This window comes from Myotis nattereri, assembly GCF_964212035.1.
Source record: "Myotis nattereri genome assembly, chromosome: 14".
Classification (NCBI taxonomy): Eukaryota; Metazoa; Chordata; class Mammalia; order Chiroptera; family Vespertilionidae; genus Myotis; species Myotis nattereri.
This window is the reverse complement of record NC_138089.1, coordinates 49438879-49450938: the sequence shown is the minus strand read 5'-3', so window position 1 is coordinate 49450938 and position 12060 is coordinate 49438879. Positions and strand designations below refer to the sequence as shown.

The following is a 12060-nucleotide window of genomic DNA, read 5'->3' as shown; positions in this document are numbered from 1 at the left end:
GGCTCCCAGCGTCTCCCCTCCCAATAACCTAGCACACACCCTACAAGGGCAGGGAGCAGTGTAGTCAACTGTGAGCCCAACTTGTTCTTCTCCCCACCCAACCCGGTCAAAAGAAAGACAACCATCATTCCACTCCAGTTTCATTCAGAAACATAACTGAGACACTTCACAGGCAATAATATTTCCCTGCATCTTAGATTTAATTACCCAGAAATATTCGAAGACGATGTGTTCCTGATCCGAGATTGGTAGCCCAAAAGAAAGCACACACCAGAAATTTTCTCTCGCCACCCCTGCCTCTGGGCATGGGAAGCAAGGTTAGGCCAATATCCATCAGCCTCACACCACAGGTTGCTGGCCACCCTCCCCGTCACGGAGGTTAGCACAACATGCAGAGCACGGCTCCCCAGGCACTCAAGCAAGCTAAGGGCTTAAGCTCCTGGAAGGCAGGCAAAAAGCTAGTGGGGTAAGGTCAGCCAGCTACTTGTCTTTCTTCTTCCTGCCAAGTTGTCCCAAGGAGTTGACCCGGGGAGGCAGCCCATGCTGAGAGGGCCGATGTTCTGTATTTCCCTGGGGCCCCGCATGCTGGCTGGGAGGAAGAGGAAGGGCTGGCACCACCTCCACCTGCTCATAAATGAGGAGCTCTCAAGAGCGACAGCTCTTTGGCTCAGAAACTGGGCCAGTCTCGTATCCCTCCACAGAGCAGGGCACTTAGCACGGCTCTCTGTAAATGTTTGCTGGATTGCTTTCAAGAGCAGGGCTTAAATTTGCCTCTGGTTCACTTGGGTGTGAGGCAAAGCCAGCCGACACGCAACAGGAGGCAGGAGAGTGGTGTCCAAGGGGGTTCTCTCACATACACAGTGCACCATGCACTTCATCTCCAGGTGAAGACAAGAGGTTGTGAGGTGCTTAAGGCCACACAGCCAGCACGGGCAGAGCAAGGAGGCCAACCTAAGGCTAATTCTTTTTTCTTTTTTTTTAAATTGAATTCATTGCAGTGACACGGGTTACCAAAATGATACAGGTTTCAGGCGCACAATGGTACAACACGCCATCTGTACACTGTACTACTGTGTGTGACCGGAGACTTCTAAAGAGTTGCTTCCAACCTGGTGCCTGGTACTGGCCTCCTCATGCAGAGCCCTCAGCACCTTGCTAGGTCTCCTGGAGGTCAAAGGGGTTCCAGAGCTCATCCAGGCTGAGAAGCAGAGACAGGGAGACAGCGATAAGGAGGGAGAAAGGGTTAGTGGGAGCCCTGAGGCAAACAGTGAGAATGCTGTTCCTCTCCTTTTCCAGGTCCGTGTATTAACCCATCAAGTCTTGGCATGGAGCATGCCCACTAGGAAAGGAACTCCCAAGCGGCTCAGCCCAGTCAACAGGCCTGCTCCGCTCTGGGTTGGAGGCAAAGATTTAGGATCTTCCGTTCCTCCTTTGAAGAAACGGCTCTGACGTGGCATGTTTTATGGAGTTTACATTACAGGAGGGAGAACGTGGTCAGGTTCATAGTCTTCGACCATTTTTGCCATCCAGCGAGATGCCGTTCAGGAGCCATGGTAGACTGAAAACCAAGTGTTGGCAATCGGCCTTCCTCAAGACCACTCTCAAAAAAGGCAGGTCCACCATGTGGAGATGAACTCACCTTCTAATCTGGCAAACCCAAAATTCTCTATCTCACCTTAAATACTCACCACAAGACGCTACACTGGATGCATTTGGGGGAAATTCCCGGGGTCTTTTTTTTTTTCTTCTTTTTAATGATGTGATGCTAAAGCAATTCGCCCACAGGTTTCAGCCACTTTGCTCCCCCTTTGCTCCCTCCATTTGTCGTGGGAAGAAAGGAATCAACCCTATGCTAATGGCAAGTGTAAAAACCTCCCATCAGAAGGTTCCTTTTAAATTAGAATGAGGCATCCTGGCCAGCCTTCTGTCTCCTGCCCACAGGTAAGCAATCTTCTCTGCCTCTTCTCAAGACCAGCCTGTTGTCTGACAGCTGTGTGGACTGACCAGCTAGCTGTGTGGGAAACAGCTTATCTGTCTGCACAGGCAGTTAGTTAGCTGAGTGACAAAGAACCTTAGGCTGTTCACCTGAGCCTGGCACTACACCTGGTCATGGGACAAGCTAGCCAGTCTGACTAGGTACCTGAGGAGACCTCTTGTACCCCAGAAACCCAAAGAACCCTGTCTCTAGGGTCTCAACCTCAGAAACTAAGAGGCTTGGAAATAATAACTCTGGGCCAAAGCAGGAAGCCAGGCTCCTCCAGGTGCCAGTTGTGCAACTGCCAGGAATTAAGGGGATTTTTCTGGGTTTTAGAGGTTTGTGAAAATTAGAACCTGGTGAATCCGACAAGTGAGAGGTGTTGAAGAATTCTGCAGGTGAAGTGGCCAGAAAAGAAATCCTGGTCAGAGGGTGGAAGGAGCGGGATGCCCAAAGGCCCTGGCACCAGGCCCCTCACATGTGCAGGCTGGAACCCCCAAGATGGACAAAGGGGGTCCCGGGTCCCTGGATGCAATCCCACCTGGCATCATTTCACATGAGATGGATGCAGCTCTAGGCCATGCTGGGGCTGGGCGTGGGGAGCACCCAGCCAGTTGGTCATAAAAAGCTGTGGGTGAGTAGAACCATAGCCGCATGGTGCTTGTAATTAATAAATCACTGACTTTAAAAACAACAACAACACATATTGTCCCAAATACTGAAAATGCGATCAATTATATAAATGCTCTAATAAAAAGTTGGGAGTAGAACTTTGGGGAAGATTTCGCACTCCGTTTAGAAGCTCTGCATCTCATCTGCTTGAAATTTCTAAGGTCGAAAACCCACCATTTCAGAGCCTGTGAAACACGATCCATAGGTAAGGATGTGTACATGGGTGCAATTCTCTGAATCAGCTGCAAGATATTTTAACAGAGCAAACTGGGAAACCCACGTCTTCCAAAGAAAGGGCTGTGTGGAGGGTCCAAGGCCAGATATGTAGCAGAGGCCATGAACTATGGCTCCAGGAAGGGGGTGGGGGGGGGGTGGGGAGGCGAGAGGAGCAGGCCTCTGGTGGGAGGAATTCCAGGGCCTGGGGCTGCCTGTTTGGGGCTTCCCGGGCAGATGCACAGACACGCCCCCACCCCCACCTCCTCCCGCCCCTGCATGGCGACAATCTGGCTGCCCCAGCTGAATGGAGCAGGCTCGACCTCTGACCTCGCAAGTGACCACCCTCTTCCCTGCCCCCAGCTTCCAGGAGGCCCCACCCACTGCCTTCCTCTCCCAAAATTTCTAAAATACCAGGCTGAGACAAAGACCTAGGAATGCGGGCCCTGCAGGAGAGGAAGGGGGAGGTTAAAGAAAAAATAAATAAATAAAAATACCAAGTAGGCAGGTTTACCTTAGCCAGAGCTTAAATAAAGTGCTTTGTTAACGAATAAGACTGTGTGCGTGCGCGCGTGCGCTTTACACAACCTACTTTTTCCAGTACCTGCGATCCAACAAGGAATTCGTCCACCCCGCACATCTGTAAGAACGAGCTTCTAGTTTCAAACACAACTGCCCCCCCATCAGTGAAGAATGCAAGCGCAGCGGACGGAGGACTGGCCACAAATGAAACACAATCTATGGACCGCTGTTAAAGTTACCTTGGAGATTTTTTTTCCCCCCCTAACATCGCTTAAAATGACTGGGGACATCTGGCCTCCCACAAACTCCGGCTTAGACAGAAAGAGGTCCCCACCCACCCAAAAGGGCTTCTCCTTAAGTTTCCCACGATAGAAACGGAGTGAATGAAGAATGACTGGTGACAACCAGAAGCCTTATCAGTGTGTGCCACTGGGCAGGCTCTCCTCTTTAAAAGTGGGTAAGCCAAGTTCAAGGAGTGAAGTCCAGCCACAAAGCTAAGTAAGGAGTGAAGTCCAGCCACAAAGCGAAGTCTATTCAATAACATCAAAACCAAGTTTTACTTGATTTATGGAACGTACACTGAATACCGAGTCCAAACCCGAGGCAAGGGCTCCTCCTGTCTCCCTGGCCGAGTGCTGCCGCTGTGCCCCGCCCCCACCCTCAAACCCCCCCCCCGCCCCCCCAACCCGTGGAAAGAGGGGGGAAAAGAAATCTGGACCCTTTTCCCAGCACAATCACCACCAGCTCAAAATAGCAGAGCTGGGCTGAGGACAAATTATTTCTTGTGTGGGGAAGGGGAGTGTCTGAAAAACCTTAGATAGGGCACTCCCTGTGTTTTTAACACACAAAGACACATAAGTGCAAATAGTTTTAAATATCCCAATTTACATAATCATCCAAAATATGCTATATTCTACACATTCGAATTTTTAGAAGACAGTCGACTTTTTTCTTTTTTCACTTAACCATATTAAACTTGGAGAGTGTCCTGGGTCAAGCTGCCTGTGCCTTAAGAATGGCTGCATGATATGACATCTGTGAATGTAACCATAACTTATTTAATTGCTCATTAGTACCTATGGACAGGAGCACGTCCCAATTTTTTTTTTTTTTAAATCACAAGCAATGCTGCAGGGACTATCCCTGTTCTTTATACAACCCAAAATTTTCAACTTGGCAATATTTCCCATTGCTACCTCACTTGATGTATCGGGGGAAACATCTACTTGTCAAGTGTGGTTAGTAAGGATTCTTGAATTTAATAACTTCAAGTCAGCTCAACCTCCCTCCATGGAACACAGGTTAGCAAGTGCCTGTTCCTGTTCCCAACAAGACCCAAAAAGCCAGCAGGGGGACGCCAGGCGAGATGGCCAATGATGGGACTGGGGGGGCGAAGGAACCGCTCAGAAGAGGAGCGGCAGAAAGGCAGGCCTGGTTGTTTTGCATCCTCAGTCGTGGCTGCTGCAGCGACTAAGGAGCCGACTGTCCCAAACCGGAAGACTGTAAGCTATTGGACAGCAAAACCCGAAAATGATTTTATGATTTTTACCACTGACTGTGAGCTCTCTGAAGCAACGCTAATACTCATTATTTTGTGGCGTTGTTACTAACAGATGCATGTATAGATGTGCCTCAAAACTTCTAGAATCAGACATTTCGAAGCACATCCGATCCCAAGGGCACATATTAACTACCTGCCTGGCCAGCTAGCTAAATAAGTAAAATTCGTTACCAGGCCTCACCAAGCAACAGAAAGAATCAAGAGTACCTGGTGGTGCCCAAGCCGGTTTTGCTCAGTGGATAGAGCGTCAGCCCACAGACTGAAGGGTCCTGGGCTCGATTCCGGTCAAGGACATGTAAACTGGTTGCAGGCTCGAGCCTATTCAAGGAGCAGCAGTTAGTTTAACTGGACAAGAGAAACCCACCAACCAGGTGAGCAAAGGGCAGAGGTGGAGGTGGAGAGGGGCAGGGGGATTTGGGCAGAAGACAGAGCCTTTGTGAAGCCATAAGAAGAAACATCTAGTCTTTAAAGTATAAATACCGTGTCATACAGAGCTACGCGTCTAGCTCATTCCATTTTACTGGCACTAGGAGAGCCTTGTTGGGTCCGCATCTGCTTCCCTCCCTGCCTTTCACTGCTGCTGACACAAGTTCACTATCCAGGCCCCAGTGCCTGCCTCTGGGGAAGCCAACCTGCAGCAGCTCCCTCCCTCCAGTGATTCTGATCTTCAGGCTGGAGCCTCTTATCTCTGCCCCACCATATGCAGCCCGAGGCCCACCCATGGCCTGGCCGGGGCCCACCAAGGCCAGCAGGTCTCACTCACATTTTTGTTGATGTTGTTGTTAATCCTCACCTGAGGATATTTTTCCATTGATTTTTTAAGAGAGTGTTAGGGAGGGGACACAGAGAGAGAAGCACCATCATCGATTGGTTGCCTCCTGCAGTGCCACCGACTGGGAATGGAACCTGAGATCTTTCGGAGGGCTGTCCCACGCCCCAACCACCGAGCCAAACCGGCCAGGGCTCCCGCACATTTCTTGAAGGCGCTAACAGCTAACACTGGCCCACAGTGGCCAAGAGACACACATGCACTCGGGGTTTCCTGCAACTGATCCCAGTTATGACCCCACTGAGTGACACGTGGAACATGCCAGAATTGTGTTTTGGATTACTGCCTACCGAACGTTACTTTTTAGCAAATGAATTATTTCCTTAAATAAAACTGGGTGTTTAAAACATTCTTCCAGTTTAGAAATTAAAAATTTCCACACCAGAAAAGCAGGTTGGTATACCTACACAAAATAACTATTTTTCAGCAATGAAAATGAATTCACGGACTGGTGAAATCATGCAGAAAAATCTCAAAGGCATATGCTTGGTGGGAAAAGCCAGGATAAAAAATAACAGACTGCTTAATTCCATTTATATGAAGGCAAAACTAATCAGAGGTGGGGGGGAGCAGCGAAGTTGCAGGTAAAAACAGGAGTGACTGGAGGGCACTCAAAGGAACTGTTCTGGAGTGATGGAAACATCCTAATATCTTGATGGGTACACAGATTTATATATAATTGTCAAGACTCAAATTGCAAATTTACAATCTTTTTATTTATTTATTTATTTTAATTGCATCTTTAAAAATGACTGAGGGGGCCCTGGCCAGGTAAGCTCAGTTGGTTGGAGTGTTGTGCCATACACCAAAAGGTTGTGGGTTCGATTCCCAGTCAGGGCACAAACCCAGATTACAGGTTCAATCCCTAGTGAAGGCCCACACAGGAATCAATGCCAGTTTCCTTCTCTCTCTCTCTCTCTCTCTCTCTCTCTCTCAAAATCAATTTAAAAACGTACCTTCAGGTGAGGATTTAAAAAAAAAATGTAGAAAGGGGGGAGGGAGGGGACGACCTACTGTTGATGGGGTGAAGCTTGGAGCCTAGCCTTGGCATGGCACTCTTCCTAGCTAAAGACCTAATAAATACTCGTTGAGCCCATAAATGAGCTACTCCAATGGCCAGATGTAATTTACTTCAAATAGGTTGCTACCATTCTTCCCACAATGCTCCCATTCGGCAGTATTTCTCCTTTGCCCTCCACTGTAAATATTATCTTAAGTTCTATCTCACAAGAGGCAGGTCTCGGACCAACTCCCTGGAGGTTTTTGGGGGGGAAAAAATTAGAGCCGAGTCCGATTTACAGCACTGCGGGCGGCCGGCGGTCATACAAAGCCGTATGAAATCATTAGTGTCCCAGCTGCCGCCCCTGCATGCATCTGACCTCTGATGTACTAATGAGGGGCCCATGCAGCTCCCAGCAGCAAATAAAATTGAGATTTGTTCCGACACTGAGCTCACTGCCCACGGAAATTATAGATTTTTAAAGAGTACCCGAAAAGATAGATTTTTGACACAGATACCTAGTTTTCCTGTTGCCTCTGAGGTCACGAAAGCAAGGCATAGAGGTTTAATCTGTTCTGTTCTGGACAAGCGTCGGTGGTGCTGGGAGGCTGCTTTAAAAAAAAAAAAATGGCGAGACTCTGTAGGTGGCCGTGTAACTCAGTCCTCACTCACCCCTTAAACAGTGGGCAACACTGTGCACCTGAAACCTTTCACTCTCGAAAGTAGCAAAAGGGGTTTCAATTGCCTGTGTGGGGGCGATGATGTGCACAGGTGGATTTAAGCATGGGAAGGCACTCACACCTGGGGAAAACTGTCTTGAGAAGGAAGCAGAAATAAAAGACACTGATAAGGAGAATAACTAAAAAAAATGTTTTAAATATCTTTTTATTAATTTCAGAGAGGAAGGGGGAGAGAGAGCTAGAAACATCAATGATGAGAGACATCATTGATCAGCTACCTCCCCCGCAGCCCATCCCCCACTGGGAATTAACCCCAAAACCTGGACATATACCCTGACCGGGAATCGAACAGTGACCTCCTGGTTCATAGATCCATGCTCAGCCCCTGAGCCACACCAGCAGGGCACCCCCCCCCAAAAAAAATGCTTTAAAAACATTTCTAGCCGTGTTTTCTCTCTCCAACGTAACAATAAAAATTTTCTTTTCTCTCCCCATCCCAGCAAGTTCCACTCTCAAGCAGCGGATCTTCCATGTTAGCAGTTGCCCTCTGCCTTGGGCGAGAAGGGCCCCGTTCTGGCCTTCCAGGTGGCCCAAGTTTACATACACTGTCACATCCGTTGACAATTTTAAGAGCAGGTTACCTTCCCAAGCGCTGCCTGCAAATCAAGAGGTTAACCAAGTATTTATTGCTGTAGAAATCTTGTTCACAGGCAGGACTTATTTAAACTGGGAAGGGGACCAATCAAGGGCGCCGTCGATGGCCTCTGTGAATTCTCAAGGCCACCAAGTGCCCACTCCTCGGCGGGGGGCTGGGGCAGGGGCAGTGTGCGCCTGTGAAGCCTGGGGATTTGTGGCCAAGCCCCGGCACTCCTCAAAACTGCCCCCATCGAGGAGCGCATTCAACACAGAGAACAGACACACTCCTGACAGCACCTCTTCTTTCCCAAGGAAATCAGCAGAGCCTTTTCAACAAGTCTCCTCTGTTGAGTAAAAGGCAGAATGAGCAAGAGCAGAGGGGGCTTCCAAGCAAATCTCTAGGGCAACAGCTGGGAGCAAAAAGGAAAGACCTTGGTCTTATCAAGACATGGATTTCTTTTTTAAACCCTCTTCAAGCCAATGGTGTGTTAGGCAATTCGTTTAAAATGATCACATTCCTCTACTCCAACAATAGGAAACCTAATTCCACCCCCTCTCCCACCCACAAATGCCAAAGGGACACCACCGGCCAGAGTCACTGAGTCAGACTTGGAGACTAGCTTTTACAGAGTCACCTGTCACCCTCCCTGGGAGTCCCCGGAGGAATAGGAGCCCCGCGGCTGTTCCACGAAGGGGGGGGGGGGCAGTTAACAGGGTGGGTCTTACCCCCCCTCGCCCCACCCCAGAGAAAAATGCACACTGGAGAGAATCAGACCTAGCAGGGCCCTAGGGTCCTCGGTAGGGCGTAGGTAGGGTGGGGGTAATAGGGCAACAAGACACTAATACTAAGCAAGACATCTCAGATTAAGCACAATTGGCAGTTTTTTAAAGTCCCCCCCCCCTTTTTTTTAAAAAAAAAAAAAAAAAGAAGGGTGTGGGAAACAGAAACCAAACTCAACAAAGGGTGGGACAAGACGCCTAGGCAAACCAGTAGAAACTGGTCCAGCCGAGAAAAGAACTGGGTGGTAGAAAAGCCGCATTCCAATCTTAAGTGATGTGACCTGGGGAGGAAGGGCCCAACCTGTTCTGGAATCACAAGGGACAAACCGGGATAAACCCCACCAACTGCAAAGGATCAATTCAGCTGCCAAACCAGACAATCAGGAACTGTCTCCGGGCCCAGCTAAAGCCTGAAACGCAGCCCCAGTCCCTGGGAGTTCGCCCATCCCTCTTCCCACAAGTGCAACACAGCTCTTAACAGCTGTGGTCTTAAAGGAGCACTAATTACAGCCGGATCTGGCAAGGAGTCAGGGAACCCCCACACCCAGGCCAGCGGGATCTCAGGCAAAGAAAAATGCCAACTAACTAGTAATAAGATACGACCCGAAAACCAAGGTTGACGTTTGGGGACACGGCAGACAAAAGCATGGGAGTCGAATGCCTCTCTAAGAAGCCTGCGTTCCCCCGGACCATTCATCATACATGGTTTATTTACTGCCTCTAATAAGAGAACGATGGTGATGAGAAGTAATCATTTCCAACTCTCAGATAGGGAGCTTTCTCAGAAATCCCACTTCGTTCCAACAGATGAAAAAGTGAGGCATCTCTTCATACTGTACATCAGAACTCAATGGGCGGCCTGCTGACCCTGCCTCGGCAGGTAATGAAATCAGGACCACCCTCTCCCCCCCCCCCCCCCGACTCCCATCTTCTACAGAGCTTCATCAGCACCCAAGCAGATACTCAAGGATCAACTCAAAAAGATAAGAGAAGCCAAACTTGATAGGGGTAGGGGGAAAAAATCACATTATACAGTCACGTCATCTAAAGTTTCAGGAGGAAAATAAAGGTGATCAGGTCTCTCTCTCTGCTTGGTCCTAAAATTCCACACTTGCTTCATCTGGCCCTGTGTTGATTTAATTAAAAAAAAAAAAATTCACCCTTACTTTGGCTAGCACCTAAACCAGGAAAAAGCTACAAGTCAGGCGAAATAGAAATATTTGATTGTGACAAAGCCTCAAATGAGGTGGGTTTTGAAATTCTGGCCTCCTGTGGCTTGCTGCTGCTTCTTTTTTTGTTGTTGTCCTTCTGCAACATTGATCCCACTGCACCTTAAACTCAAAGGGCTTTCCTCCAAGAGGCACTGGCCTGGCCACTTTTTGGCCAGCTGTGGGGAGCCACCTGGCTCTCCCAATAGTTTCCTCCTCGGTGGTCAACTTCATGCTGTAGCTTCAGCTCTTATACTCAGCCTGCACTCAGTGTCTCCAAGGCCACAACACCCTTATCAAGTGTGCTGTGTTGACTGCTATTTTTTTTTCTTCTCCTTCTTTTTAAAAAACTATTTACACTGGATTTAAGGCTCTGAGCAAAGGACCTTGAGCGATTAAAAAACAACTCAAGACGTTTCTGGTCTTGGTTGGTCAGACTGGGGAGGTGCAGTGTGCTGGGGCCGTAAGGGATGGTAATTATTGACAGCACCCTGGCTCACTCTCAAATATGGCCGTTTTGGAAACCTGCTGGAGAGGATCGGTAAGACAAATGGGGATTAACCAAAATACACGAGGGCAGAAGCAGACAGGAAAATCTGCCCTCCAGAAAATATAGAACTTCCTGCAATTTACCGTGGTCACCAAGCCCGGGGATGGGCAGGTGTCTTCTAAACTGGAATAAAAGAGGGAACAAGGTAGAAAGAAGACTTACAAATCCGAGTAAAAGGAATGACTTTGAGCCCAAATGTAGGGGAAGAATCTGGAGCCGGACTAGAGAGAATTTAGCTGGAAGCTCATGGGCCAGGCGGGAAATGGAGAAGCCAGGAGAAAGCCCCCAAGCAGGGGCATAAATACGGTACCTGGGTGGTGTTGAGAGGACAGAGATTACAGTGACTGTTCCAGTCGTCTAGACGCAGAAAGAGACCAAGCACAGCCTTGTGTTGAGGAGTTGAAAAATCTGTGCTTGAAACAGCGATGTGGGGCCACTTCCTCCCCCCGCTTGTTTGGGCACGTGGGCTGAGCTCTGTGTCTACTCATGAAACGGGATAATACAGTTCATCTCCTAGTGCAGTGATGGCGAACCTTTTGAGCTCGGCGTGTCAGCATTTTGGAAAACCCTAACTTAACTCTGGTGCCGTGTCACATATAGAAATTTTTTGATATTTGCGACCATAGTAAAACAAAGGCTCATATTTTTGATATTTATTTTATATATTTAAATGCCATCTAACAAAGAAAAATCAACCAAAAAAATGAGTTCGCGTGTCACAGGTTCACCATCACTGTTTTAGTGGGTGGTGGTGAAGAATTCTTAAGTGCAGGAAATCCAAAGGTTGGCCAGTTGTAACAGAAAGTAGAGGGGTGGTGCCCTGCCCAAGGGTTCCGGCGTGGTGAGTGGAGGGCAACTTAAACTCCAGGGACACGCTTGCAGGCTAGATGCCAGGCAGATGTGACAACGGCTGTAAAGCCACTCCAGCTGCCTCTGGACCAGCGTTCTCTGGGGCTGTGTGCCCACTGAAAAGAATGTCGAGGGAGTCCATACACAGCGGGAAAGTGTACTGGATGACAACCTCTGCCCCGTAGTCTCCAACTTCCTGTGGGGCCACAGTGCCTCTGCCCCTCCAACTCATGACCAGTCAGATCAGCCTCTTTTAGCCTCCAACAACAAATGTCACTATATTTTTAACAGGATTGCCCAATACACGCATTGCACCATGCTCGGCCCTATGCCCTTGCCCTCGAAGAGGATACAGTCCAGTAGGAGGGGTCACCGAAAGGCTGCCATTTCAGGATTGGGGGAAGAGAATCAGAAAGTGCTGGGCCTGAGACGTTCATCTCAGCAGACTTCCTGGAGGAAGAGAAGTTTGAGTGCAGGACGAAAGTATAAATAGGAATAGGTGAGGTGAAAGGTCCGGATGTACCGTGGCTCAGATGGGACAGTCCCCTGAGGCTCAGAATCCCTTCCCTCCCCTGTTAAATCATG

At 48.8% G+C, this 12060-nt stretch overlaps 1 protein-coding gene across 1 annotated transcript in view; it reads right to left on the bottom strand.

Annotated features, from left to right (window-relative positions):
• Positions 1–12060, bottom strand: part of TRIM71 (tripartite motif containing 71) — a gene marked incomplete at both ends in the record, with an annotated part of 59457 nt that overhangs the window by 15694 nt on the left and 31703 nt on the right. The window lies entirely within an intron of this gene.